This window comes from Schistocerca cancellata, chromosome 1 (assembly GCF_023864275.1).
Source record: "Schistocerca cancellata isolate TAMUIC-IGC-003103 chromosome 1, iqSchCanc2.1, whole genome shotgun sequence".
NCBI lineage: Eukaryota > Metazoa > Arthropoda > Insecta > Orthoptera > Acrididae > Schistocerca > Schistocerca cancellata.
In genome coordinates this window covers 771257812-771285718 of record NC_064626.1, presented here as the reverse complement: position 1 = coordinate 771285718, position 27907 = coordinate 771257812, and the positions used below count along the sequence as shown (strand labels likewise).

Below are 27907 nucleotides of genomic sequence, written 5' to 3'. Positions count from 1 at the left end.
TTGCGTCGGCAAGGATACATGTGACTTGATTAGGTACATAACTGATCAGAATTATCAGTGAATTTTTCGTTGTTTATCTTTCCCGACTTACTTGGCCGCAGCAATCACGCGACTGAGTGAAGGAAAAATGGTTCAAATGGCTCTGAGCACTATGGGACTTAACATCTGAGGTCATCAGTCCCCTTGAACTTTGAACTGCTTAAACCTAACTAACCTAAGGACATCACACACATCCATGCCCGAGGCAGGATTCGAACCTGCGACCGTAGCGGTCGCACGGTTCCAGACTGAAGCGCCTAGAACCGCTCGGCTACATCGGCCGGCAGTGAAGGAAATCTGCCAACTAGAAGTTGTACAGAAAATCTGACTAACTCTGCTAAAATTTCACCATGGTGTACCTTAACAAGAAATGGAATACTACTTCAGCACGTCATATGTTACATTTTACAGCACACTGATGTCTCATCACTTGGCCTCCTCGCCTTTGGATGCCATACTATATTCGGCTCTGCAGTCAGTCACAAATTCTTTCAAACACCCGCGGATCATCTCGTGGATCTCGACAAGGCTGTACAATTCGCTGCTCTAGTTCGTTAGTCGCGTCAACGAGAGTGCTATACTTTTAATTAATGAGACGGCTTCAGACAGAAGAATCCAGAGGATTGAGATCAAATGATCTTGGAGGCCAAGGTACGGGCCCTGCACGACCTATCTTGGATTGTATTGGTGCGTTAGATGTCGTCTTACATCAGCAGTAAAATGTGCCGGTGCCCCATCACGCACGTATCACATTCTCCATTCATGAATGAAATTTGAGCCACTTTTACGGCATTATCTCGTAAACGGCTTGCGGACACAAGTTTGCTGGAAGGTTTTTGCTCCTGTTATCACATGCCATCACCCGTGTCAGTTTTCGAAATTAATAATTCATAACCCCGTTTTATGATGACATTGTTTTCCCCAAAGACTTATTACTAGCACTAGTTTGTTTCCTCGTATTTTGTGTCAGTTGTTTCAAGTGTTCCAAATCTAATGTCCGTTATGTTCCGGCTCCCTTGTTCGTATTACACATCGGACAGTCCAGAGTCCGGCAAACGTGCAAAAAGGCGTTAGTAGACACGGTGAGCAAGACTTGGTGGAGACCCTCTGGCGCATTCACGATTTGTTGGGCACAGGTGGAGCCACTGGCGGGGTGCCAGTCCCGCCTCGCTGTAAACACTTGCACTAATATTAATTTAACGCTTTTCACGTCGGCCAGCTAATTATAGTTCACAACGCGTCTCTGCAATAAGGAGACAAACTCCTGCTTTTCCCGATACCGTTTAGTCATTCGCTAGCAACGCGCACGTCATGTGCATTGTATACTTATATGGATATGGTGTCTGTTCTTTCGGATATGTCCGATTATTAGTTCTGGCAACACCGGCCGTGTGACCTTCTTCTTCTGTGCGGATGCAAACATATTCCCCGAACTCTTACGGGACTTGGTAAGAATGTCTTTCACGAGTAATGAGTGTATTGGGGTGGGACATTACGAATGTAGTGTGTGGACATATGAGGTGAGAATGTAGGTCTCGCGGGAGGCGTGCGCGAGATAGTCCCTGCAGTCCGACTATCCTCTGTGCCCTCGGTGGCTCAGATGGTTGCCAGCACGGTAGCCCTGCGTGTTCGGTTAGAGGGCTGCTCGCCCTCTGTAGTAAGAAACTGAGTAAAGAATCAACGATCAGCTTGAGCGGATGTCTTGTGACGTCCGCCCAGACCAAACGCAACGAACAATACCGAACAAAGTGATAAAAAAGAAAAGATTGCTGGAGCGTCTGCCATGTAAGCAGGAGGCTCCGGGTTCGAGTCCTGGTCGGAGCACACATTTTCACCTGTCCCCGTTGCTGTATATCAACGCCTGCCAGCAGCTGAAGGTATTAATATAATTCTAATTTCATATGCATTGGGTTGCATGGTACTATATCATCAAATGCTATAGTAATAATGAGGTTGATCTGTACCTTTACCATCCACATAAGAATAATATATAAAATTTCCCATGTGTAGTGTATAAGCTTATTTACTTCCTTCGAACGCTCAATGTGTGCAAGCGGAAGAACATGACATTTCAGATACCATTTTCATACGAGAGACATTATGCTATTCGTGTTACTGTTCTACATGCCAGTCTTTTAGATAATTTAATCTTTGAACTCGGCTGACGTGTCTAACCAGTTTGTATTTGCCTCGTAGGGCAGTTTACGTTCCTTCATCGTGACTGAGATGTCCCGCTATCCACCTGCTCTATGGAAACTATTTTTAAAGCTGTTTCCAAGTTTTTCCCTACGTGAATGAAAAAGGTAATGCACAGTATTTCAACGACAGACCTATTTGTCTTCACCAGAAGCTGCAACCGATGTCTGAGTGATGGTATGTGAAAAAAAGACATTGTTCAGAAGTATCACGTATTGCCGAAAACACTGCATCAAAAAAGGCGTAGACGATTTCATATGCTGGAAAGGTTACGGTGAGTTTTTTCTTCTTATAGATCTCTTGTGAATAGTAAATAAAGTAATCGCCGAAAACAAAACAATCACCTGGACCAAGTAATAACAAATACGTATTAGAGATTTGAATTATAAATAAAAATAAAGTTATCGTTTATAGTGGAAAAGTGAGGTGTTTCACGCACAAATCATTGGAACATTTACACAACTCATAAAATTTGTCAGCCTCTGAACTCTGTAATTTCCCACATTCAAAAACATTTGTATTCGGAAAACGGTATGAGTCCAATCCCAAGGTTAGAACATTTGTAGATGAAATTTTTGCAGGCGTTTCATAACCGCAATTCTTGACTGCAGTTCACTCAATGGGAAAACATTCGACAAGTGGATCGACGTAAAAGAGGATTTCATTGTAAAATAAAGCGCATTTTATACCTGAAACCGCCTTGTCATCGTAAATCAGTCAACGGGATTAAACTCGCAATGGCTACCTATTTTGGAAGTCAACTGATTCAGCGGAGATGTAGAAAACGGCCAGATGTACTGGAATTGCTCCGAGGCAACTAGGTCTGTCACCAATAGAACTGGCTTTGGGTGGACACAAGGCGCTGTATCTTAGAGTACTGGTGAACAGTCTTATCTAGTATACACCACTGGATACCAGCAACAATTTTCCCTTACCAAGGTACCATCTGTGTTCCCCGCGGAAGCAAATATCTTCGGGAAGCAACAGTCAATGGCAGAACAGTTCACTTAAGAAGCTTCTTTTCATATTAGACAGTAAGAGTGTCCTTCCATCTTTTAAGTCGTCCTTATTATGCACACACATTATAAACTGTTTCTAGATAACAAGCAGGAAACTAAAAAAAAATCAATGCAATAGTTACGACATATGCAAGTTAGGGGCCTCTCAGAAATAATACCCAATGAACATGTGGACAGATTAACAAAGCAGGCAATGATCATACTACAAATACATCGTTTCAAACCGCCATTAATTTAAACAGTATTGTTAAAAAGAAGCGTTTCAAGGATGATAAAGCAGGTGGAATGAATTACAAGGGGCAAAAGGTGCACTACATGCGAGATGTTCCTCAAAAATTGAATTTATTTCGTTTAAAGGAAACATAAGACAAATGACACCCTTATTATGAATGGAAACCTATCAGAGTATTGAGTCCACATGTTACGTTCGTAGTGCAACATCGAATGGAGATTTCTTTTTTACCCACAGGCGGCACGATAATCATCAGATGAAAACTATTGAATCTTTTAGTAAAATCTGGTCAACAGCTATCAACTACTCGCCGCAATTATTTGTTATTCGCAGGTGATATGACAGTGTAACATATTAGCTATTTTTTGTAAATATAATATATTTATGTAAACGAAACTTTAGTACCATCATGAAAATTGAATCCTAATGTATAGTTGTAAATAAGCCATGTAATACTCAGGTGGCTCTACAATAAGTATGAGAAATCAGTAGATAAATAAATAAATAACCTTTCGTTGCCATCGAATACAAAAAGAAAAGAATGAGTTGTGCAACATAAACGTAGGCGTATTTCTACGTAAGAAAGATTATATCTATTTAAATTTCGCGCCAGTCGCATAAGAGTAGCGCCATTATGAGGTTTGCTTTAAATACACGATGTAACGGTCGCGAGCGTTATGGGTTTCAACAATTAAAATCATAAATTTTTGGAGGGAAAAAGTCGTCAGGCGACAAACACACCATTATCAACACCTCAGTGAGTTTGCGCGAGCTCGTGTAACAGGACTACGAGAAGCTGGATGTTCCTTCTGCTGTACTGCAGAAAAACTTCGCAGGAAAGTGGCCACTGCTGGTATCGGTGGTCATCAGAATGTAAGGTCGCAAGAAGACAGGGCTCAGGACGGCCAAGTGTCACTTCATCTACATCTAGATCTACACGGTGACAATTATTGACCTATATGAAAGAAAAATGTAAATTAGTTACAAACTACGGCGTGCACACACTTCATTCAACATTTAAGTTATGACATTTTCGATATGCCTGCCACCGTTGGCGATGATGTGGCGCAGACGAATAGCGAAATTCTGCATGGCCCGCTGAAGTGTCGGAACATCGATGCCGACGATGACCTCCGAAATGGCTGTTTTCAGCTCAGCAATGGTTTTGGGGGTATTGTTGTACACCTTGTCTTTAATACAGCCCCACAAAAAGGAGTCACATGTGTTCATATCCTGTGAATATGGCGACAGAGAATATGGCGGCCAATCGAGGCCCATGCCAGTGGCCTCTGGGTACCCCAGAGCCTGAATGCGATCCCCAAAGTATTCCTCCAGGACATCGAACACTCTCCTCCTTCAATGTGGATTGAGCTCCGTCTTGCATGAACCGCGTCTTGTCAAAATCAGGATCAGTTTGGATAAAAGGGATGAAATAATGTTCCAAAACCTTCACGTACCGTTCGGTAGTCACCGTGCCATCAAGGAATATCGCACCGATTATTCCGTGATTGGACACTGCACACCTCACAGTCACCCGTTAAAGGTGAAGAGACTTCTCAATCGCGAAAAGAGGATTTTCAGTCCCCCAAATGCACCAGTTTTGCTTGTTGACGAACCCATCCAAATGAAAGTAGGCTTTGTCGCTAAACCAAACCATACTAATTCCCATCATGCCCCGCGGCGAACCGTGCAGTTTGATCGTCGTAACGCAAAACGTTCAGAAATTATGACGCATAGATTCTCCACAGGCCAACGTATGGTGTGTGGCGGAGGGTGCCCCTACCATTACTAGTCATTTCCTTTCCTGTCCCACTCTAAAATAGATCGAAGGAAAAACGACTGTCTAAAGCGACTATATGCTTCCGTACGAGCCGTAATTTCTCGTATCTTATTGTCGTGGTCCTTACGCGCAGTGTATGTTGGTGGCAGTAGAACCGTTCGACAGTCGCTTCAAATGCCGGTTCTCTAAACTTTCTCAATAGTGTTCCTCGAAAAGAACGTCGCATTCCCTCCATGGATTCCAATTTGAGTTTATGAAGCATCTCCGTAACGCTTACGTGTTGTTCAAACCCACCGGTAACAAATCTAGCAGACCGCCTCCGAATTGCATTTAATCCGGATCCCAAACACTCAAGCAGTATTGACGAATAGGTCCATCCAGTGTCTTATATGCGGTCTCCATTGCAGATTAACCACACTTTCCTAAAATTCTCCCTATAAACCGAAGTCGACCATTCGCTTTCCATACCACGTTCATCACATGTTCGTTTCATTTCATATCGCTTTGCAACGTTACGCTCAGATAGTTAAGCGACAAATGTCAATCAGTACATTACTAATGTCCGAACTTCACAGATTTGTTTCTCTTATTTATCCGCATTAACTACCGAGTGGGAAGACCACATTGTTAAGCGTATGGCTCTGGCGAATCGTAATACACCTGCAACAGCGAGCAGCAGTTGTACTCACAGTGACACAACGAACCGTTACAAATTGGTTATTTCGAGGACAGCTTCGAGTCAGACGCCCTTAGCGTACATTTCACTGACCCCAAACCACCGCCATTTGTGACTTCAATGGTGTCGGGAGCTCATTGGGGGGCAGGATGGAGGTCTATTGAGTTTTCTGCTGAAAGCTGGTTCTGCCTCGGGGCAAGTGATGACCCTGTGTTGGTTAGAAGGAGGTCAGTTGTGGGCCTGCAACCAACCTGTCTGCGTGCTAGGCTGGACCTACACCTGGAGTTATGGTCTGGGATGCAGCAGGAGCACTCACGTGGTTATCCCACGCACCCTGACTGTAAATCTGTACGTCTATCTGGTGATTCGATCGGCTGTCCTGCCATTCACGAACAGCATTACAGAGTGTGTTCCCGAAAAGGATAACGTTCTTCCATATACCGCTGTTATAGCCGAACGTGCTCTACAAATTGTCGACAAGTTGTCTTTTCCTGCTCGATCATCAAATCTATCTCCAATGGAGTACAAATGGGTCAACATCGGATGACAACTCAAGCGTCATCCATAAATAGCTGACCAAGTGTAATAGGCATGGAACTTCACCCCACAAACTGACATCCGGCACCTGTGCAACACGATGCATGCACGTTTGCATGCTTGCATTCAACATTCTGGCGGTTATATCGGTTATTAATGTAGCAGCATTTCTCATTTTCAATGACTCATTTCGCGTTTGTATTAAACTGTGATCTTGCAGTGTTAATCACTTGTTAGCTTGGCAAACGTATACCCGAAATTTCACTACTCTACATTAATTATTTTTTGGTGTTGCGATTTTTTTCCGTCGGTGTATTCGTTCCGTCTTGCGTAACAATACCTTTCCAGGCAATGCTAGTTAATGGGCTACGATAATAATTCGAAACCTAGGTCGCGAATACAAATAATTAGCTGAGAAGGGCTCGTTTCGCTTGATCTTTTCCATTTTTTTCTGAACTGGAAAAAATGTGCAGTTAATCAGCTGAATTTTATAGCACCTACTTTATGGAAAGTATGTTGTTATAAAGTATGTTTATGGTATATTGCTTTCGGGTGCAAAAACAAACTTGTGCTTGTCCCTCACGCGACCACGTTGCGTATAGTTGTCCGTGCGAGACACAGTACTTTTCAGTTCACTCCACAGCATTGGAATGTTTGCCCTTGTGTTTTGTTGATAGTCGTACTGTACGCTAATCTTGCTGGAGATTGAAGCCTTTAAGTTATTTGAAATCGTTGGAATTCGTGATATCAATACTGACATGTCTTTTTCTTTTATGAGTAACGTTTCCGTTTGTATAATGTTGTTTAGAAGCTTTTTTCTGAGAGCATTACGGGAACATTGAGCGAATTTAGGAATACTGTTGGGAAGTCTACTGTTTAGTCTTAATTCATCATTGTATCAATGCACTGAAATATTCTTTCTTTCCCCTGGTATCATCTTTGTTCGCTGAATTGTTTGTTCAACTACGGTACGTCATTTCCTTTTGCTAAAATCGTTCACTCCCACAACCATTCTTTGTTTGCGTAGTTTCTTTATGTAAGTGGATACACTTTTAAGACAAATGTTTGAGCGGAGCGACAATGAGACTCTCTAGAAATTACTCAATGGACTTCTGTCCTAATTTTCAATGTCGAACCGATAGTGCGAAAGGGACAAATGGAGTATCAAAGTTGCGAACGTGAGGTCTAGTTTTGCAAAAAACCTTAGTCATTTGACGAGAAACTACACAAAGAGTTTTTGTACGAAATGTCATAGCTATAAAAAGTGAGGGAAATAGAAAAAACGGTAGTTTTGAAAAAATATTGAAACAAAACATGAAAATAAATACATTTTGGAAAACGGTCAATTTTGTTTGATATGTTTCTTTAAAAGTAATGAAGATGCTCAAAATCATGTACAGCAAAAGAGTTGCCGATCGAAAATTTAAAGGCGTAGCTATTTTGAATACAAAAAGTTGCATTGGTGTGATATTTGAAGTTTAAATTCTCAGTCGGCACCTCATTAGTTGTATGTGATATCGAGAATCATTCAAAGGCATGCCATTCGTCTAATCTATTTTATTTCTTAATTTTAGACAAATCATTTCACAAAATATTTGACCGTTTCATTTCAATCCTTTTTTTATTCGGTTAGTTGTTCCTCTGTCTTTTCTGCGTTTTGCAAGTCATTGGTTAAGATAATTTTGCCGGTGTGCGGACTAATTCGATGTGTACTGTTTGCAGGTTGTATTCTAGAAGATTTGAAAACTTGTGTTAACAATCGGGAATACTCGTACAAGTTCGAGAACATTATGGAGCAATCATGAATTTTTCCTCTTGAATAACACACTGATGCCAAAGAGACAGAAAATGTCCTGATACTACAACAATGTCACTTCAAACACTCATAACTCCACAGTCGCTACAGCTACAACCGCGCAGTCACAATACTACACAATGTGTGAATCAAGCGTAGCACCAGACACAAGAACTAGTGTTTTCTGTGGTGTTTTGGCAGATATCTGCAATTCCGTTTTTGCAGTGTGTAACTGAAATCATTCCAAACAAATAATGCTCGACACGTCTTCCATACGACGACCAGTGTCTAAGGAAAGTTTCCTGTTACAAACAAGTGGCAAAAAGTGTGTTTTCCATTTCTATGCAGTTTTCATTGATTATTGAACTTGGGGCAAGAGTTGTCCTCGTGAAAGTGTTTACATCCTGCCTTCTGCTATTATAATGAAACTTTTGCGATGTTTCGACTCACAGGTCAGTAACGATTAATGATTAATAACGAAACCAAGTGTTTACTTCATGCATTGTTCCTGGATACCTACGTTACGTATCCCTGTTAGTTACTATAATTTCTCGATGCAAGTTGATTTCAGTACTGATGTGGTATCACTTCGCTTAATTACCTGTTTCAGTGATGAGCTCTAGATGAATGGTCTCCTTCCTTATCAACAGCGGAGTTTTAACGCGGCAAATGAAACGCAGAGTGATACGTCTGTGACAGCTGTGTATGCTGCGTGTCAGTGCGGCTGCGCATATGGCATACACGTGTGGCGGAGGCCCGCGACAGCCCTAACCATGCCGCAACGAGTGCTAACAGAACACCCGTAGCCTTACTCTGCACCTACGGAAAATTGTTTTGTGGAATTATGCTAAGAACTAGAGGGCTTGAGCGGGAGATGCAGTCAACACGTGCTGCTTTTCAGTGGACTGAGAACGTGCCTCGTTTACAACGCAGCTAAGTAGGAGAAACAGCCTAACAGTGAATCATTTTGCTTACGTTTGAAGCTCCTCTTGATGTTTTTCCTTGTTTACGATTTCAAAATTGGATTTTTTTTTTAAATCTGCCTTATGCAAAACACTATTTCTATTCATTCACTCAAACTTGGTTCAACACTTGTGTGTCCTCTTCTGTGCGTCAAATTTATTTCTGTAAAGTATAATTTACAAAGTTTATAATCTTTTATCTGTTGTAGGCCTAAAAATTATAACATGTGTACTTTGTTTTGTTTCGCCTGATGACCTGAAAATTACATTCTGAAACCTGTTTTCTCGTGTGTAGTGGTTATGTATGATACTGTACTTACGTTTTCCCTTCTGTTGCGTATCTCCGGTTGACGTTTCTGTGATTTTACTCTCACGTTTTCTTCACACGTATTTTCCATAAAACGTGATATGAGCTGACGCTTCTGTCTCCATGTTCCTTGAGAGGTGCTATGCTGTTGCCGCTGCTCACTTGTTCATTGTTTTTCTTATGTTTATTGTTGCGCTAATTTTAAACGTTTCCTAAGAACTGTTGTGGTGTCTCTGCTGTGGGAGAACTTAAGTGATGTGTGTGTGTGTGTGTGTGTGTGTGTGTGTTTGTATGTGTGTGTATGCGCGCGCGTGCATGTGAGCATGTGTGTAAAAGACAGAGAGAGAGAGCAACGGAGAGACGGGTGGGTTTGATTGCTACTGAGAAAACGGATGTTTTTGGATATAATGTAATATCCAATAACATAAATTGGATATAACTAGTATAATACCCAAAAGCATCCGTTTTCTCAATGCCAGTCCTCCCCCATTCCTCTTCCCTCTCTCTCACACATTTTTTCATTTTTTACACACACACACACACACACACACACACATACACACACGCACACACGCTACCTAACTTTTCCTCCAATCGAGACACCACAACAGTTCTCACTAAACGTTCAAGATAAGCGCTATATTAAACATAAGACAAACGATGAACAAGTGAGGAGCGACAACATAACATCTCTTAAGGGATATGGAAACAGAGTGTCTTCTCAAATAATGTTTTGTGGATAATACGTGTGAAGTAAATGTGAGAGTGAAATTAGAAAAAAAGAAAAAGGTGTAAAAACAGTGAAATCAATAGCAGTAGAAAGAGATATCCACCAGAGATAGGCAACAGGACGGAAAACGTAAGTACAGTATCAAACATAACAGGCTTCAAAATAGCACATATTTTCTTCATGACTATTTTGTTGTCAGAACGACAAAAAAGGGCCCAAAAACCGATCTGTAAATATGCATTTTTGTAGCAATGTAACTTTCATGGAAGCAATCGGAGCAAACCGAACAAAATACACATGTTATAATTTTTGGACCTGCAATATATAAACGATTACAAACTTTCTATTATAATTTACAGAAATAAATTTGACCCGCAGAAGAGGACACACAGGTGTTGAAACACATCTGGGTGAATAAAATGAAATAATGTCTCGCATAAGGCGGATTTAAAAACAACCCAAAGCCCAACGGTGTTTCAACCGTCGTCTTGGTGGACTATAATTTGTGTTCCTATGCAGGTACTTCATAAGTACGGCCCTGACTTCTTATCGTAACCGATTTCGTCTCGTTCTATAACATCGGAACTTTCCTTGGAGAGAGTTACGTTAATAGGTGCTGTTAAGCACGATATGCGCATCACTTAGAATTTGCTTCTTCTCAACTAAGTTTATGGCGATTCCTGGTGAGAAGCGAACAGAGGAAAAAATACATAACGTGACGGCTATGGACTACATAAATAAAAATTGGTGGTAAGAGCATGTCCCGCCATTACTATCACCAACTCCGAGAGAGGAACGATAAATACAACAGAATTGTAGAGTATAATTAATTTTCTGTTAGCTTTTCTGCCATTATTACTGTTATGACTAAACAATCAATGGAATGTATTTACGGCATCAAAGAAGATTCAAGTTATCGGAAAGGTAGACGAATAGTTGAAAGACTAGCCTCTTTCGGATGAACTTTGTTAGCGATCTGACCTCGCGCTAATCGTGGTCAACTTTTATGTCGCTGAAGCCATAGATCCAACTCCCCATGAATCACATTACGCCGGGTTAAATGTTAGGCATAAACGTTTCAACAATATTAAACACACTACACAAATTATAAAAAAGAAACAGAACATGATATTTTCGCCGACCTATTGTTGTTGTTGGTGTGGTCTTCAATCCAGAGCCAGGATTGATGCAGCTCTCCATGATGCTCTATGCTGTGCAACCCTCTTCATCTCCGAATTGGTTCAAATGGTTCTGAGCACTATGGGACTTAACATCTGAAGTCATCAGCCCCTAGAACTTAGAACTATTTAAACCTAAGTAACCTAAGGACATCACACACATCCATGTCCGAGGTAGGATTCGAACCTGGACTGTCGCGCGGTTCCAGACTGAAGCGCCTAGAACCGTTCGGCCACCCCGGCCGGCTTCCGAATAATTACTGTAACCTATATCCTATTGAATCTGCTTCGTGTATTCATCTCTCGGTCTCCCTCTACGATTTTTACCCCCCACGCTTTTTCACAATACTAAAGTGGTGATCCCTTGTTGTCTCAGAACGTGCCCTGCTAACCGATTCCTTCTTCTAGTCAAGTTGTGCCACAAATTCCTCTTCTCCCCAATTCTGTTCGGTACCTCCTCATTAGTTATGTGATCTACTTATCTAATCTTCAGCATTCTTCTGTAACAACACATTTCGAAAGCTTCTACTCTCTTCTTGTCTACATTATTTATCGTCCATGTTTCACTTCCATACATGGCTACCCTCCATACAAATAGTTTCAGAAAAGACTTCCTGACACTTAAATCTATACTCGATGTTAACAAATTTCTCTTTTTCAGAAACGCTTTCCTTACCGTTGCTAGTCTACATTTTATATCCTCTCTACTTCGACCATCATCAGTTATTTTGCTCCCCAAATAGCAAAACTCCTTTACTACTTTAAGTGTCTCATTTCCTAATCTAATTCCCTCAGCATTATCCGACTTAATTCGACTACATTCCATTATACTCGTTTTGCTTTTGTTGATGTTCATCTTATACCCTCCTTTCAAGACACTGACCATTCCGTTCACCTGCTCTTCTAGGTCCTTTGCTGTCTCTGACAGAGATACAATGTCTTCCGCAAACCTCAAAGTTTTTATTTATTCTCCATACTTTTTAATTCCTATTCCAAACTTTTCTTTTGTTTTCTTTACTACTTGATCAATATAAATACTGAATAACATCGTAGATAGGCTACAACCCAGTCTCACCCCCTTCTCAACCACTGCTTCCCTTTCGTGCCCTTCGACTCTTATAACTGCCATATGGTTTATGTACAAACTGAAAGTTGCTTTTCGCTCCCTGTATTTTACCCCTGCCGCCCTCAGAATTTTAAATAGAGTATTGCAGTCAACATTGTCAGAAGCTTTCTCTAAGGCTACAAATGCTAGAAACGTAGGTTTGTCTTTCCTTAGCATATCTTCTAAGATAAGTCGTAGGGTCAGTATTACCTTGTGTGTTCCAACATCTCTACGGAATCCAAACTGATCTTCCCCGAGGTCGGCTTCCACCAGTTTTTCCATTCGTCTGTAAAGAATCCGCGTTAGTATTTTGCAGCTGTGACTTATTAAACTGATAGTTCGGTAATTTTCACACCTGTCATCATCTGCTTTCTTTGGGATTGTAATTATTACATTCTTCTTGAAGTCTGAGGGTATTTCGTCTGTCTCATCCATCTTGCTCACCAGATGGGAGCGTTTTGTCATGGCTGGCTCTCCCAAGGCTATCAGTAGTTCTAATGGAATGTTATCAACTTCCAGGGCCTTGTTTCGACTTAGGTCTTTCAGTGCACTGCCAAATTCTTCACGTAGTATCATATCTCCGATTTCATCTTCATCTACGTCCTCTTCCATTTCCATAATATTGCCCTCAAGTACAGCGCCCTCGTATTGACCCTCTATGTACCCCTTCCACCTTTCTGCTTTCCCTTCGTTGCTTGGGACTGGTTTTCCATCTGAGCTTCCGATATTCATACAGGTGGTTCTCTTTTCTCCAAAGGTCTTTTTAATTTTCTCTTAGGCAATAGCTATCTTAGCCCAGTGATAAATGCCTCTACATCCTTACATTTGACGTCTAGCCATCCCTGCTTAGCCGTTTTGCACTTGCTGTCGATCTTATTTTTGAGGCGCGTGAATTCCGTTTCGCCTGCTTCATTTATTGCATTTTTATAATTTCTCCTTTCATCAGTTAAATTGAAAATCTTTTGTGTTACCCACGGATTTCTACTAGCTCTCGTCTTTTTACTTACTTGATCCTCTGCTGTCTTCACTATTTCATCTCTCAAAGCTATCCATTCTTCTTCTATTGTATCTCTTTCCTCCGTTCTTGTCAATCGTTCCCTAAGTCTCTCTCTAAAGCTCTCTACAGCCTCTGGTTCTTCTGTTTATACAGGTCCCATATCCTTAAATTCATACCTTTTTGCAGTTTCTTCAGTTTTAACGTACGGTTCATAACCAATAAATTGTGTTCAGAGTCCACATCTGCCTGCGGAAATCTCTTACAATTTAAAACCTGGTTCCTAAATCCCTTATTTAAAACCGCAAAATGTTAAAAAGTGAGGCAATCGTTTTCAGTTTTCGGCTCAGATGATCTCGATCAAAAATCAGGGATGCATATCTGCAGCTCGTATGCATAGTCTGAGCAATATTGGGGGCAATACATCGGTATTCCAGGAGACTATAAAGACAGAGGCCGCACCTTCCCACCACATAGTACCAGTGTTGCTCAGAGAGACAGGCACACACAATTTTACAGCTGTTCTGCCGTTATTACTGCAAAATAGTACATTTTGACTTAAAATACTACTGCACTTCTATTAGTAAATGAGTGATTCTTAGATGTTTCGCAACACGGATGTGGAGAACCTGAACCCTCAATCCGAAGATCTATTGGTGCAAAGTTAGATACAAATTGTGACATTGCTTTGTGATACTAAGAGCCTCGTCTGTCGCAGAACGTTTAGACATCAGTATTACAATCGTCAATGTGAATGATGATCTGTGGTCACTGGTAAGATGGGCGCAAAGACTGGGACTTAAGCTAAATGCGAAAAAGTACCAAGTAAATTTAGTGTAGCTATATTTGATGACGTACTACGGTTTCAATATCGAAATTTATTCCTGAAATTCATCTTAGCTGTAGTAGGTATAGATGTACAACCTAATGCTCCATATGGAAATTTGTACTGGACTGGGAATGGAATCCGGATTTCCCGCTCATCGCGAGTTATGGCCTTACGACTTAGGCTATCCGAGCACTCTCCTCGGAACGAATCAAGCTGAATCTGACTCAGTGATGAGACCACTATATGGTTAGAATTACATCTGCAACGTCCGTCTGTTTGACCATGTTAATGCTTCACACACCCAGTGAGGTTGGTAGCGTCTTACACGAAACGTGACTAGCACATGCTATATCTACTTCACCGGCTCCTCTGCGCGCGTACATCCCAGTACCTCGCATGAGAGATTAATTACCTGCCATCACATTATAATGGAGACATAAGGTCTCATTTATCCAGTATCCTAGCTGTACCATCCATAAAACAAAAACGTTCGCAAACTCTTTCCCTGTTGCTGGGTCCGTCTCTGGCACAAGTTAGTCAGCTGCTGCCGAGCTACGCACAATTCAGTGCTCTGCTACTTTTAAGAAGCCGGAGCACATCCTTTTGTCATCCTCATACGTTTTTGCTAAAGTTAACGTATATGACCAGTTTTTCCCTTAATCGAAGGCTCTCATCTTCTCCCAATTACCAACTACGCTTCATTCTCTTCTTTGGCATTCCATTCCTCAGTCAGGTCAGCCGGCCGGAGTGGCCGTGCGGTTCTGGGCGCTACAGTCTGGAGCCGAGCGACCGCTACGGTCGCAGGTTCGAATCCTGCCTCGGGCATGGGTGTGTGTGATGTCCTTAGGTTAGTTAGGTTTAATTAGTTCTAAGTTCTAGGTGACTGATGACCTCAGAAGTTAAGTCGCATAGTGCTCAGAGCCATTTGAACCAACCTCAGTCAGGTCACTTTCTTTTCCCCTGTCTTCAGTAATTGTGTTTTGTCATGTTTCTCTTTCTCCCCTTCTTCTACATCTTCTCCTGTGTCCTTCGCTGCTAGCGCCCATGGTTTTAATCTACGTTCCTGTAATTTGTCTTCACTGATGTATTTCTTATGAACAATTATAAACTATGTTTTATTTCTGCCCTATAGAAATTTCTAAATGTTGTGTTACATATTAGATGTAACTTACAGTTATGAAACTCATGTAAAATGTTTAGAACGTCTGCTCAGAAGTAAGAGGAGGCCTGATTGCTTTAATGGTAGCAGGTTAAATAAATAAATAAATTTCCAAGAGCTAGGAAAATTATGAGTGATAGACGTATCTCACTGCCTCCTGATACTGCCATAACGGGTATTTTGTCTTAATCAGAGTTTTTAATGCCTTCTGTTCGAAACGGCAACAAAATTATTTATTTTCCTTTTATCTGCACGAAATTTGGATAAAATAACTTCGCTGACATTGTGGCGAGCCAGCTCTGAGTGAGCTCGAGCTTCTGACGACTTTCTTCGTCTCTGTCAAGAAATATCGAAATGCCGTCACGATAAACTTCATGGTGATGCCAAAATGTATCTATTTAATAATTTTTCTAATTAATTTGTTATTGTTATTTAAACATTTGTCTCTTTTCACCATACCGTAACTAACAGCGTGTCGGTTGAATTATTTTCACTCGTACTGGTGATAATATGCAGTCCTACTCATCAACAGCTGATTCATCTTCTTAGCGGAAAAACTTACTTAAAAGCTAGTAAAAAACGAAGCTCAATTTCGTACAAGATTCTTTACAGTGTATTTGGATTTTCTGTTGCCATACAGAGTAGATTTACAGCAGCTTCGTCCTTCGTGGCATTCTTCTTCTTACTTGGATAAACGCCTACTTCTGAGAATAATTAAACACCGATATGTGAAACAGCTTTTGATGGGAAAAAGATAAAATACTCTACACAACGCCTAGTAATTTGAAATAAGAAACCATTAATAATCATTTACTAAAATAGTGTACAAGATAAACGCCTCATCTTTAGTTTGATGAAGAGGCGTGGCACTGTAGTAAAAGATATGAACAGTAATCTAACGTAAGGTAGTGATGACAAATTACTCTAATAGCTGTTCAGTCTAGACTGCTGTAGACAGTTTATAGTTCAGGCTGACTTTATGATAAACATTTTGATATTCTGCGTTAAAGAGGGACTTTTATTAAATTCAATGGTAAAATCGCACCCGAAGCGCCCAAGAAATAAATGTGTGACGCGACCTTCCTGCCAGTCCACTTTCTGAACCAATACTTCAATACTAGATCGATGAACAACGATTCTGTGAATTACTTTCAAGAAAACTTACCCAGGGTTCATCTAGAAGGCTGTGATATACACTCATTGGTTTTATAGATCATCTGCGACTGTGTTCCGTACCTCCGTGTCCCTAAATTCACTCATACGGGAACGATGCCCTAAAACCATATGTTCATTTGCTACAGTTGTCAAAATTGCAACTTGTGATCAGTTCTTGTAGGGAGGATGAAAGTATTACGGAAAATGGGCACTAAGATAGGAAATTAACACTCAAGACAGCTTGAGAAAAATAATTTACAGCGCCTCTCTGCAGCTGAAAAGTCAGTTGAATACCTGGTAACAGAAAGAAGGCAGAAAGCAAGAAACCAGAATAGAAGCTTTGAAAGGATATAGGACCTTGAGTACAAATCTGGGGCCTTCTGAGGAGATGACACAAGAAAAAACGTTAGGTTAACCTTTAAATTGCATTTCCTGAAAATTATGTTTTTCAAAGTTTATGTACCTTTTCCTCAGAATCTATAAAGGCTAGAATTAAGACAGTCTGTACACCTATTTCCATAAACCAAATAAATATTGTCTCAAGAGTAAATTTTGAAATTTTGAGTGTAAGATGAGATATGGGACAAAGTGTTCGGAATTTTGAATGAATTTTATATTATACTTACGGAGTCACAATTAAAAATTATTAAAATTCTCGTATTCGATATATTAAAAAAAACCTTATGAGAGAATCTTAATATAGGCAAAGACATTAAACAGAGAATATTTTATAGAAATCTCTTGAACAGTTTTTGAGAAGAAGGTAGGTATATTATTTTCTGAAAATAAAAATTTCAACTTCCACGAAACGTTAAATGTATACACTCCAGGGAACTTACCAGTAAAGACATGCTAAGATTCATTAGGCGAATCCTATGAAAACATACACTGTTGCGTATTGTTGGCCGCTGTGGCCGAGTGGTTCTAGGCGCTTCAGTCTGGAACCGCGTGACCGCTGCCTCGGGCATGGATGTGTGTGATGTCTTTAGGTTAGTTAGGTTGAAGTAGTTCTACATTCTAGGGGACTGATGACCTCAGATGTTGAGTCCCATAATGCTCAGAGCCATTTGATCCACTAAATTTGTTAATTTCATGTAAAGCATGGCACAAAATTTTATTGGCGTATCTTCAAAACTGTGATTTGGTGCATCTTTTAAATAGTTTGTGGTTTCCATGAATTCACGCCCTTAACTTTCCGATGATCACTTGTTGATAGCTGGGCAATATAGCGGTAGCTAATGATCCGGCATTTCTTTGGCTTCTGTTACTGGTCGGCAACCGTGGTAACTGCTCGGTAACTGACCGGTGACTGATCGAGTGAAGTGTGCGGCCACTTTTATCCGCGATCGGCGAGCGAATCGGCATCTGCGCTCCATTTGTCAGATGTGCATGGTTCCAGCGCTCTTTGTGGCGTCAGATACAACTATCGGCGGATATATCTTGTGACGGAAGCATAATGAGGTTCCTGTTATGCGTGCCATCTTTGTGGCATTACGTGGTGCCACTCTGGAGAATGCCTGTTGAGTAGCATTTTACAGCTGGATACTGTCAAGTGATAGGGTACATAATACCCACGAAGGCAGGTTGCATAACAAGACTTTTACACTAATAAGCAGCTAAAACAGAGATCTGCCACACTGGAGGTTGGAATAGATCGAAGTTGCATACGAGTGTTACATCAGACCTCTGCTATCGCTGCACAAGCTATGGCCACCCATAAGTTGTCCGAAGCCTTAGAGTTCAACTGGTCTTGCGATTGTCGGATAGACGAAACGTGCAAGGTAGTATTCGTCTCAGAAATGAAGACGACAGCAAGCTATCCACGGGACTCCGTATCAAGCATTTGTCTGAGTACTAACTCGGTTAAACCGTCTCCGCCGTGATCGAAAATGTGTGAAATGAAATGATCGTGTGGCGTTGTAAGCTCGAAGACGCCGTTTGGAGTTGTTAGGCCGACTGGTGAAGGTGTTTCTCTTCGACGCCACTCCGGCGACTAGCACATCGATCAAGATAAGATGAAATGACTAGCACAACACAAACACCCAGTCATCGAGTGAAGAAACACTCCATCCCGGCCGGTAATCAAACCCGGGACCCTTCGATCTGGAGACAGCGATGCTTACCACTAGAACACGAGCTGTGGACTGAAGATGTGTGAAAAAAAAAAGACTGAATGAAAGTTTAATGATTTAACACCCATCATGTGCAGAAAATCTCCACAACAGTTGATAAATCTCGTACTGCTGCGTCATCGTGTGACACTTTCCATTGCTGTCACTGTACTACCAAACTGTCAATTTAATAAGTAAAACCATTCTTATTTCTTCTTCAGTACTGGTTGCACATTTTTTAATATACAGTATGTTTCGATCTCTCTGGATCATCTTCAGATATGCAGTTGCGTCAGCAACCCGTTGTGTCCCACATAACATTACTCCAATGACAGGGTTCTGGCGCAAGTACACAGATCTGAAGATGATCCACAGTGACAGAAACATGCCATATATTAAAAAAATTGCAACTGAGACTGAAAAATAAATTAGAATTGTTTTAAATATCAGTACAGTTCCTGTTCTCTCGCGACGAATATGTCGGCTATAGTGAATTTAGTAAGTCATGGTTGCAAAATACTGACACGAATTATTTACAGAAGAATGAAAAGACTGATAGAAGGTGACGTCAGGAATTATCAGCTGTGGTTCCGGAGTAATACAGGAACACACTAGACAATACTCAACCTACAAGTTATCTAAGAAGATAGACTGCAGAAAGCAAAGCCTCTGTTTATACCATTGATAGATTTAGAGAAATTTTTAACAATGTTGACTGGAATACACTCTTTGAAATTCTTCAGGCGCAGGGATAAAAACAGGGAGACACAGGTTACTAGTACCTACAGCTAATACAGAAGTCAGGCTGCAGCTGTAAGAAATACAGGACATAAAAGGGAGCACCAATTATGTGGGCGAGACAGGGTTGTAGCCTATCGCTTGTGATATACAATGTGTACATAGAGCAATCAGTAAAGGAAGACAAATACGGAAAGTTAATTGACGTTCAGAGAGAAGAAATAAAAACATTTAGGTTTGCTGATGACATCGTAATTTTGTTACACACGGCGAAGAACTCGAAATATCAGTTGGACGGAATGGACAGTGTCTTGAAAGGAGTTTATATTACGAACATCAACGAAGGAAATCTATAGTAATGGAATTTAATCGAATTAAATCAGGCAATATTGGGGAACTAGATTACGAAATGAGATACTAGAAGTAGTAAATGACTTTCCGTATTTGGGTACTGAAATAACGGAGGACGAAAGACGAAGAATGGAGGCTGTAAATTCTAGAATGGCAATAACAATAAAAATGTTTCTGAAATAATGAAATTTAACATACATGTAATTGTAAGGAATTATTTTCGGTAGAATGTAGTCATGCGTGTAAATTAAACCTGCGCGATAATTCGTTCAGACAAGAATTGTGCAGAAGCTTTTAAACCTGTTGCTATGGAAGAATGCTGAACTTTAGATGCATTAGATGGGTGAATCGAATAACCAGTAAAGAGCTGTTGAATGTAATCGGAGAGAACCGAGATTTACGGAGTTAAAACAAGTGATCGATTAATATGGGGTATTCTGGGACATCAAGGAATCGTCAGGTTGGTAATGGAGGAAAGTATGGCGTGTAAGAAATGTTTTAGGCAGACCAAAGCGTGACTATAGTAAGCAGGTTCAAATGGATGTCGGTTGCAGTCGATATTCAGTGATGAAGATGTTTGTACAGGAAAGATTAGCATGGGAAGTTGCATAAAACCAGTTTTTGGATTGGAGACCAAAATAGAACAATCAATTTTATTTAGAATCGGGCAGATTTCCAGTCAGATCCAGAGGTCTTGTCACTATTGCTTGGAGCGACTGAGGAGGTGCCGTAATAAAGACACTGGACTACCATTCTGGAGAACCGTGGTTCAAATTAGATTCACGTTTTTCGTACGTTCTTCTAAATCGCTTAAATCAAACGGTAGAACGTTTTTTTTATTATAGTCCGATTTCCTTTCCCATGTCTCCAATCCGGTCGTGATTCATCTTTAATGAAGTGATCGACGGAACGTTAATCCTAATCTTTCTTTCTTTTCCTTCCACTGAGCGATTTGTGTTGATTTGGATTTTCGTGATTACGTGTCTCAACACTTATAATTTAAACAGTCGTGGGAGGTAGTACAAGGTAAATAGTTGCAAGTACTGTAGTGGAAATCAACCAAAAGGTAAATTCCTGAAACTAAAGAAAGCAACACGATCCCGAAGTCATTTGTGCCGAAAGCGTTTGGATTCTAGTAGGAATACATATCGGTTCCGAGTCTCCGATTATGTGCTTGGTGTAACGTGAGCTACCACCTAAAAAAAAAGTTAATTACGAAATTTTCTGAACTGTTTATAGTAACTGATTACTGATCCGCATATTGGTGACTTACCATAGGGCTACAAAAGAACAGAATAAGCGTCCATCCTCTCGTGTATTTGATAAGACATCAATGAAGAATAATGTTTTAATGTGTGTATATTATTTTCTTTCAACAGTTCCTGTCGATGAATGTAATTGGTAATCGAATAACCTGTATTGCACAGTTAAACTGCAAACGCGGTAATTAATTGCATAGTAAACTATCCGCGTAACTATCATACGTTCATTTGAAACTTACATTTAATACTGCTAATATCAAAGCTGTTACTATAGACTTTCAGCACTATAACAAATTCAACAGTTCTACCATCCCATAGATACACGCGTTGTCCACTTACTTGTAACTGCCCAGACAGGTATCTGTACAGCTCGGATAACAAAAGTGCTCAGCAGTGTCCACAATAGCCTTCCCAGGTGTATGCCAATTATGACTTCCCTAAAGGAGGACGATGAGTGCCAGGAGCACCGAACGGAAACTACTCACAGCTAAGGCTGGCCCTGCACTCGGCATTGCTCGCCTCACCCACTTATACTTGATATCTAAGTCTGCATCTGCGTCTGTATTCAGCAAACCCGCTGTGAAGAGCATGAGAGGCTATTTCCCATTATACCATTTATTCCATTCGCGTACAGAGAATGGGAAGGGTAACAGCTTACCGTTGCGTACCTTAATACTGTTTTTTTGAAACTTCACGAGTAAGCTTTCACGAGGTAGCTGGCGTCTATCTACAAGCATTTGGTCAAACAAACCTGTGACCATTCATGTTGCCCTTCTTCGTATACGTTCAATATCCCTATTTTGTATGGGCTCACCACAATTGCCGGCCGGTGTGGCCGTGCGGTTCTAGGCGCTACAGTCTGGAACCGCGTGACTGCTACGGTCGCAGGTTCGAATCCTGCCTCGGGCATGGATGTGTGTGATGTCCTTAGGTTAGTAAGGTTTAATTAGTTCTAAGTTCTAGGGGACTGATGATCACAGATGTTAAGTCCCATAGTGCTCAGAGCCATTTGAACCATTTCACCACAATTAAGCAATGTTGTAAGAAGGTCTCAAGAGCGTTTTGTAAGCAGTTTCCTTTGCAGACTCTTCATTTTCCGTGGTGACAGAAGTGGTGGTGTCGGGTTCAGAGGTGTGCAACAACATATAATCAAAATCTTTATTAACCACATAAAAACTGACAACTCAAAATTAAGAGGCGGGCCTCAGTAAACATTTACTGTTCAGAACACAATTTATAGTGACCCCAAAACACGACCACTGGAAGAAAACACAGAACAGAATGAGTTTTACAGAAATCTATCAAATTTAAGTCTCACAATAGCCACTTATTAATGCCACAGCTAAAAGAAGCCTGAAAACCTCAGATCTATGGCGCTATTTACATTTGACTTTTAAGTCAATTCCGCAACACGAGTTATATCCTGATAGATCGTTCCGAAAAAAGTTGTAACGTCCCCTTAGAACAAATTATACAAGACTGTGCTTAAACTGACACACAATGTTTTTAGCGCAACGCAAGCTGACTATCAAAGATCCCTGCAAAAGAATGGCCCTGAGTAACATTAAACTATACCTTTCAGAAATCACTTACCTCACAAAAATCTTCATTACTCGAACTACTGCAATACAGTGAGCGCCACTACTGCCAGCTAAATAAAAGATTCAAACTACGGAAGGCACTAACTACTGATAGGGATAGTTAGCAAATGAAAGATATTAATAGAGAACAAACAATGTATTTACCTTAATAGTCATAATATATATAGCAGTTCATGACAAATTACAAAACTCCGCCATCTCTCTCCCCACATCCACCACTGCTGGCGGCTCACCTCCAACTGCGCAACGCTACGCGCTGTTCACATCCAGCTGCCACTGCCCAGCACTACAATGGCAGACAACAATGCAAACTAGCCACAGACTGCACACAGTACAGCCATGGATTTTCATACAGAGCGCTATGTAACGTTGCCAATAAGAAAACATAAACAGCCTACTTACATAAAGAAAACATAAACAGCCTACTTACATAAAGAAAACATAAACAGCCTACTTACATAGCCCCCACGCTCCCCACAAAAAAATTTACAAATTTTTTTGGGCAGTGGCCAATACAGATTTGAAAAATTTTTTCATAATTACAGTAAGAAAGATATCAAATGCACACACTTATTAATACAACCTTGGTCAAAAGCTAAAATTTTCTCACAGTCCATAAAGATAGTCCTGATCATTCATCATAATAGTAATTACAGTTTTTGTTTTTCACAAAGTCTCATTAGTAAAAGAGAATGCACACGGAAGTAGTGGATTTCCATGCAGTCTTGAAGAAGTAGTGTTGTCCTTCCAACTGAAAGACAGTGCTGACTCTTGACATGCTGACAGGTAATGGGCCACAACAGAGCAAACCCACAGCAGAGTCATTCGACGTTTTGAAGAAGATTGGTAGGTAGGTCATCACAGAGCAGACCCACTGTAGCCCTGGTAGAGATTACGGTATTGGTGGGCCACCAGAGGTGTAGACCCACTGCAGTCCTTGTAGAAATAATGGTATTGGTGAGTCATCAAAGGTGTAGACCCACTGTAGTCCTTGTAGAAATAATGGTATTGGTGAGTCATCAAAGGTGTAGACCCACTGTAGTCCTTGTAGAGATGGCTAGCAGCCATCCGTTGCGACTGTGCAGGTGCGCAATCACCATTGAAGAGTCTTGCGGATAATAGAGCAAGTCCATAACCACCACTTGTGCACTCACAAAGTTTTTTGGAAGTGTCCTTTGAACCAGCAATGCTGTTATCTAGTCCCTTGCTGAATTATTAACACACGTGCAAACACTAACAGTCCCTACTTCTCACATATTGTTCATATACTATGACCAACAGAAACGTGTGCAGTGAAATGTAACATACAAGTTACTTAATTAGATGAACTGGTGTCAATTACAATTTTATAACATAAAAATACAATAACAAAGGTACAAAATACATCATTAAAGAACATAACAATACAGATAACGTTTGTAGTAATAGGGGCTTTACAAAAGAATTGAACTAACATATACATCAGTGTTACAGGAATTATGACATGAGTACATACATAAAAGATCAGAATAACTTGCAAAACATCAACTTCACACATGAGCATTAAAACAAAACAGAATAAATAATGTCTAAGCATATTTATAAGGTAAATAACATATTATTAATGCCAATTATATTTGAGGATAACAGTATTCCTCATCATAGTGAATGTAGCTTAATATTAGAAGAAGAAAAAATTCTTTGAAACTACACAGAGACAGGAAGAAAACAAATACACAAGGGTACACAAACACATAGTGGGATAACACAAAAGGAAAGGACAGGGTTTGTTTTACTGCAGTATTTTGCATGGAGATCTCCCTTCGTTCATCATTATTCCCAAAAGTCCTATCTAAGCCTGCTTTCTGTATTCTGTTCACATCCTCTGTCAAAAATAGTTTTTCTCCACTGTACAGTATCCTTTTTTTTTTGCCCAAACCATTTTCATATAGCTTCTCAATACATTTCTTCCAAGTCATCATAGTTAGTTTCTTATATAGTCTACCCCTCTTAAGCTAACTTAAATCTACTGAGCTCAGATGCTAAACTAAGGGACGAGGCAATGCAGCAGCACATAACAAATTAACACAAACCACAAGGACAAAAAATTCAAATTGGCAAAGCAATTGCAATATTACAACTAATATAAGGCACTGTGCAGCAAACAAGGAAAAATAAATCCGTAGTAAAACTAGCTTAGAAGAGTAAGACAAATTAAAATTCAGTAGCACTATGCCTGGCAAACAGCAGCAGCAACTTATATCTAAACATGACATAGTTCAAGCAGAAAAAAATATTACAGTAAAAACAACAATGCAGATAAGGGAAATGTATATTCACATCTTAATGTCTATGTAATTAAAGTGGTGCACCACAACTTATTCTACGAAAAATATTACCAAGTAGTTGAAAAGAAAATTATGTATGCAGTTACTGTTATTAGTCCCTTCTTATTTTTCTTTCCATTCCAAGAGCTCCTTTATCAAAGAATGTGGGTCATAAAATAATTATTTAATAGATCTGTTGACAGAAAGTGTTCACATTAGCAAATGCATCGAAGTTTATTTTATAAAACTAACGCTGCAACACAGCTGGAAACCAGATATTAAATGAAATAAGCATTTACGCAAACCAAAACATAAAAATATCATTCAGTAGTCATGTGACATTTCATAAGTTAGTAGAAATTCTCTCAACTCTCTTAGAAAGACGCTTGTCATAATCAGGTGTGCAGATGTAAGTATCCTTCCAAGTAATGAGTTTGTCGCATTTGCAATGTTTTCTCTAAAGGAATGTCAATGGCGAGGATAATGGCCTCCCTTTTTTTTTTCACCTAATGGCTTTCTTTTGTCAGACGACTACCTCTCAGGTGGGCGCCGAAAACGCATTACGCCAAGGTCACATACCTTTCTTACTGAACTATTTACGACAGCAGTTTCTGCTACAGTGACAGTCTCATATAAAAATATTTCACAGGTCGAGAATTTGCGTTTCAATTCTGTAGAAACAAAATCCTGTATATATAACAGTGTCCAAAAAATTTTCGCCAGCATTGTGATACATTCACGCATTTACACACAATTCATAACTCTTAAAGTACGATTCTTGGTTTCCAACCTCCTTTTTCACAAGTCAGAGTCCCTATCCACTGCTCATTATTCCTTACCTCATTCTACATATATATATTCGTCGACACTTCTTCAATATTTCATCATAAGAGATACATAGCATTATCAAATAACTCATATAACATCAGCCTATTAATCATAAACATACCTCAGCAGCATAATACACATCGTCGTCGTAATAATAACATCATAACACCTCAGTCAAATCTCAAAAACGTCGTAGCTACCTCCAATAATTTCAAAACCTAAAATAAATTCTCTGCTCATTTCAATAGTGTCATCTACCTAAAACGAACTTTAAAAATCATGATCTCATACCAAATACATCATTCAAAGCTCTCATAGTATCACAATGGTTCTGAAAAAATATGAACAGTTCACAAAGTACAGACAAAATACAATTTCGTAAGTGTGAAGTTATCCAACGGTGTAATCACGTAAACATCTGTCACTGATGTAATAAAAAAGTTTATCTCTCTCAGTTAAATGATCAGATAGCTGTGTAATTTGTGTTAGAGAAATATGGTACCGATGTGTAAAGTTGTATAAGCAAATACCATATTAGCTAGGGCTCCTTGTGCTTGCCAAACACATGATACACAAAGTAAGCGTGCATCCCCCTGAGGATTAATGTAATTATACACTCAGGTGTTACAGATTACAAGAATGGAATGAAATGTGTTACGGAAAACCTTTGTATCATTGTACTTCAAATATCTTTGAAAATAAATGTTTTTAGTACAAAATTAATCACTCAAATACGTGTCCTGTAGCGCTAAATGTGCGTCTTGCTGTAAGATAATCTCTGTGGAAGTGTCGTAGTTATCGTCCTCCAAAAGCTAAGTTCTGCAGAAGTCAATGTACTGACCTCATGATAAACAAAAGTGAAATGCTTTGCGTATAGATATCTTAGTTATTACGCTTATTGTTGTGATGAAGAAAGTACTGTGCTGTAACGTATTGTTGTGCTACGGAAAAGGCTGTCTCATTGTAGCTGTACCACAAAACTTACTACTAAAACATGTTTTACTTTCCAGAAGAATTCAGAAAAAACTGTGCAGATATAAAACAGATACACCGCAAAAGCAACAATGTAAACTGTGTCATACATTAGTAACGTCGTGATATAATTGTTTACTTGTCACAAAAACTAACCACTGTGTCATCTGGTATCTCTCAGAAAGTACTTTAATTCAAAATGTATTTTCAAGTACACCAAAATGTTGCATTAAAATCTCATTAGCAGTACTGGTAAATGTTCTAAGTATGTGAGCCTTATAGTCGTTACGTAATCGTGCAACTAACAAGCAAGAATGTACACACACAATAACACTGTGTCGTCTGTTTGCAATAACAATGCATTCGTAATTACTGTTTAAATAAGTTCTCTTGGTTCTTGACTGGATATTTAACTTTAAACATTGTTGCATGGTAACAGTTTCTAAAGCATACTAGTAACGTGAAGTGAAACGTTTTATGGCAAAAACAAAGTTAAAAAGCAGATTATCTTTCAATAAACAGTTTTACATGTGAAATGTGGTGTAAACCTTTACTCTTCCTAGTACGCAGAATTTCAACTTGAATGCAATTATCATGCAGTATTCGTCCGTAAAGAATACTGGAATTTTGCTCAAGGTTAGCGTCAATGTTATTTTTCCCTGAGCCAGCGGGCGCAGGTGGCTACCTGCGGTGCGAGTCATTGTCTGTTTCTTTGTTGGCGCGCGCCGTTACTGGGATTTGGAGACCTAACTTCTACAAATTCACCGTGACGAGAATCCCGCCAGTTCTGATGCAGTTCAGGTCTCTCGTTTTGTCAGTAGTTGCTGTAGATTATTTCTCGTCGGTTAAGTGGTGGAGAATTTCTCCCTGAATTATCACTGCATGGTGGACCATTGCGTCTGAAGTTATTCTGTCTCCCATGATAGTAATTGTTTTGGTTCCCATATTGTCTGTTTCTAAGGTAATCTCTGTCATATTCATTACTACGGAAATGCGATCTTTCTCTGTAACCATTACTCTGCCAGTGGTTGTCATACGGGTGGTG

At 39.9% G+C, this 27907-nt stretch overlaps 1 protein-coding gene across 8 annotated transcripts in view; it reads left to right on the top strand.

Moving 5' to 3' along the window:
* Positions 1 to 27907, top strand: part of LOC126186955 (diacylglycerol kinase theta) — a 703899-nt gene that overhangs the window by 209689 nt on the left and 466303 nt on the right. The gene's annotated exons all lie outside the window — the stretch shown is intronic.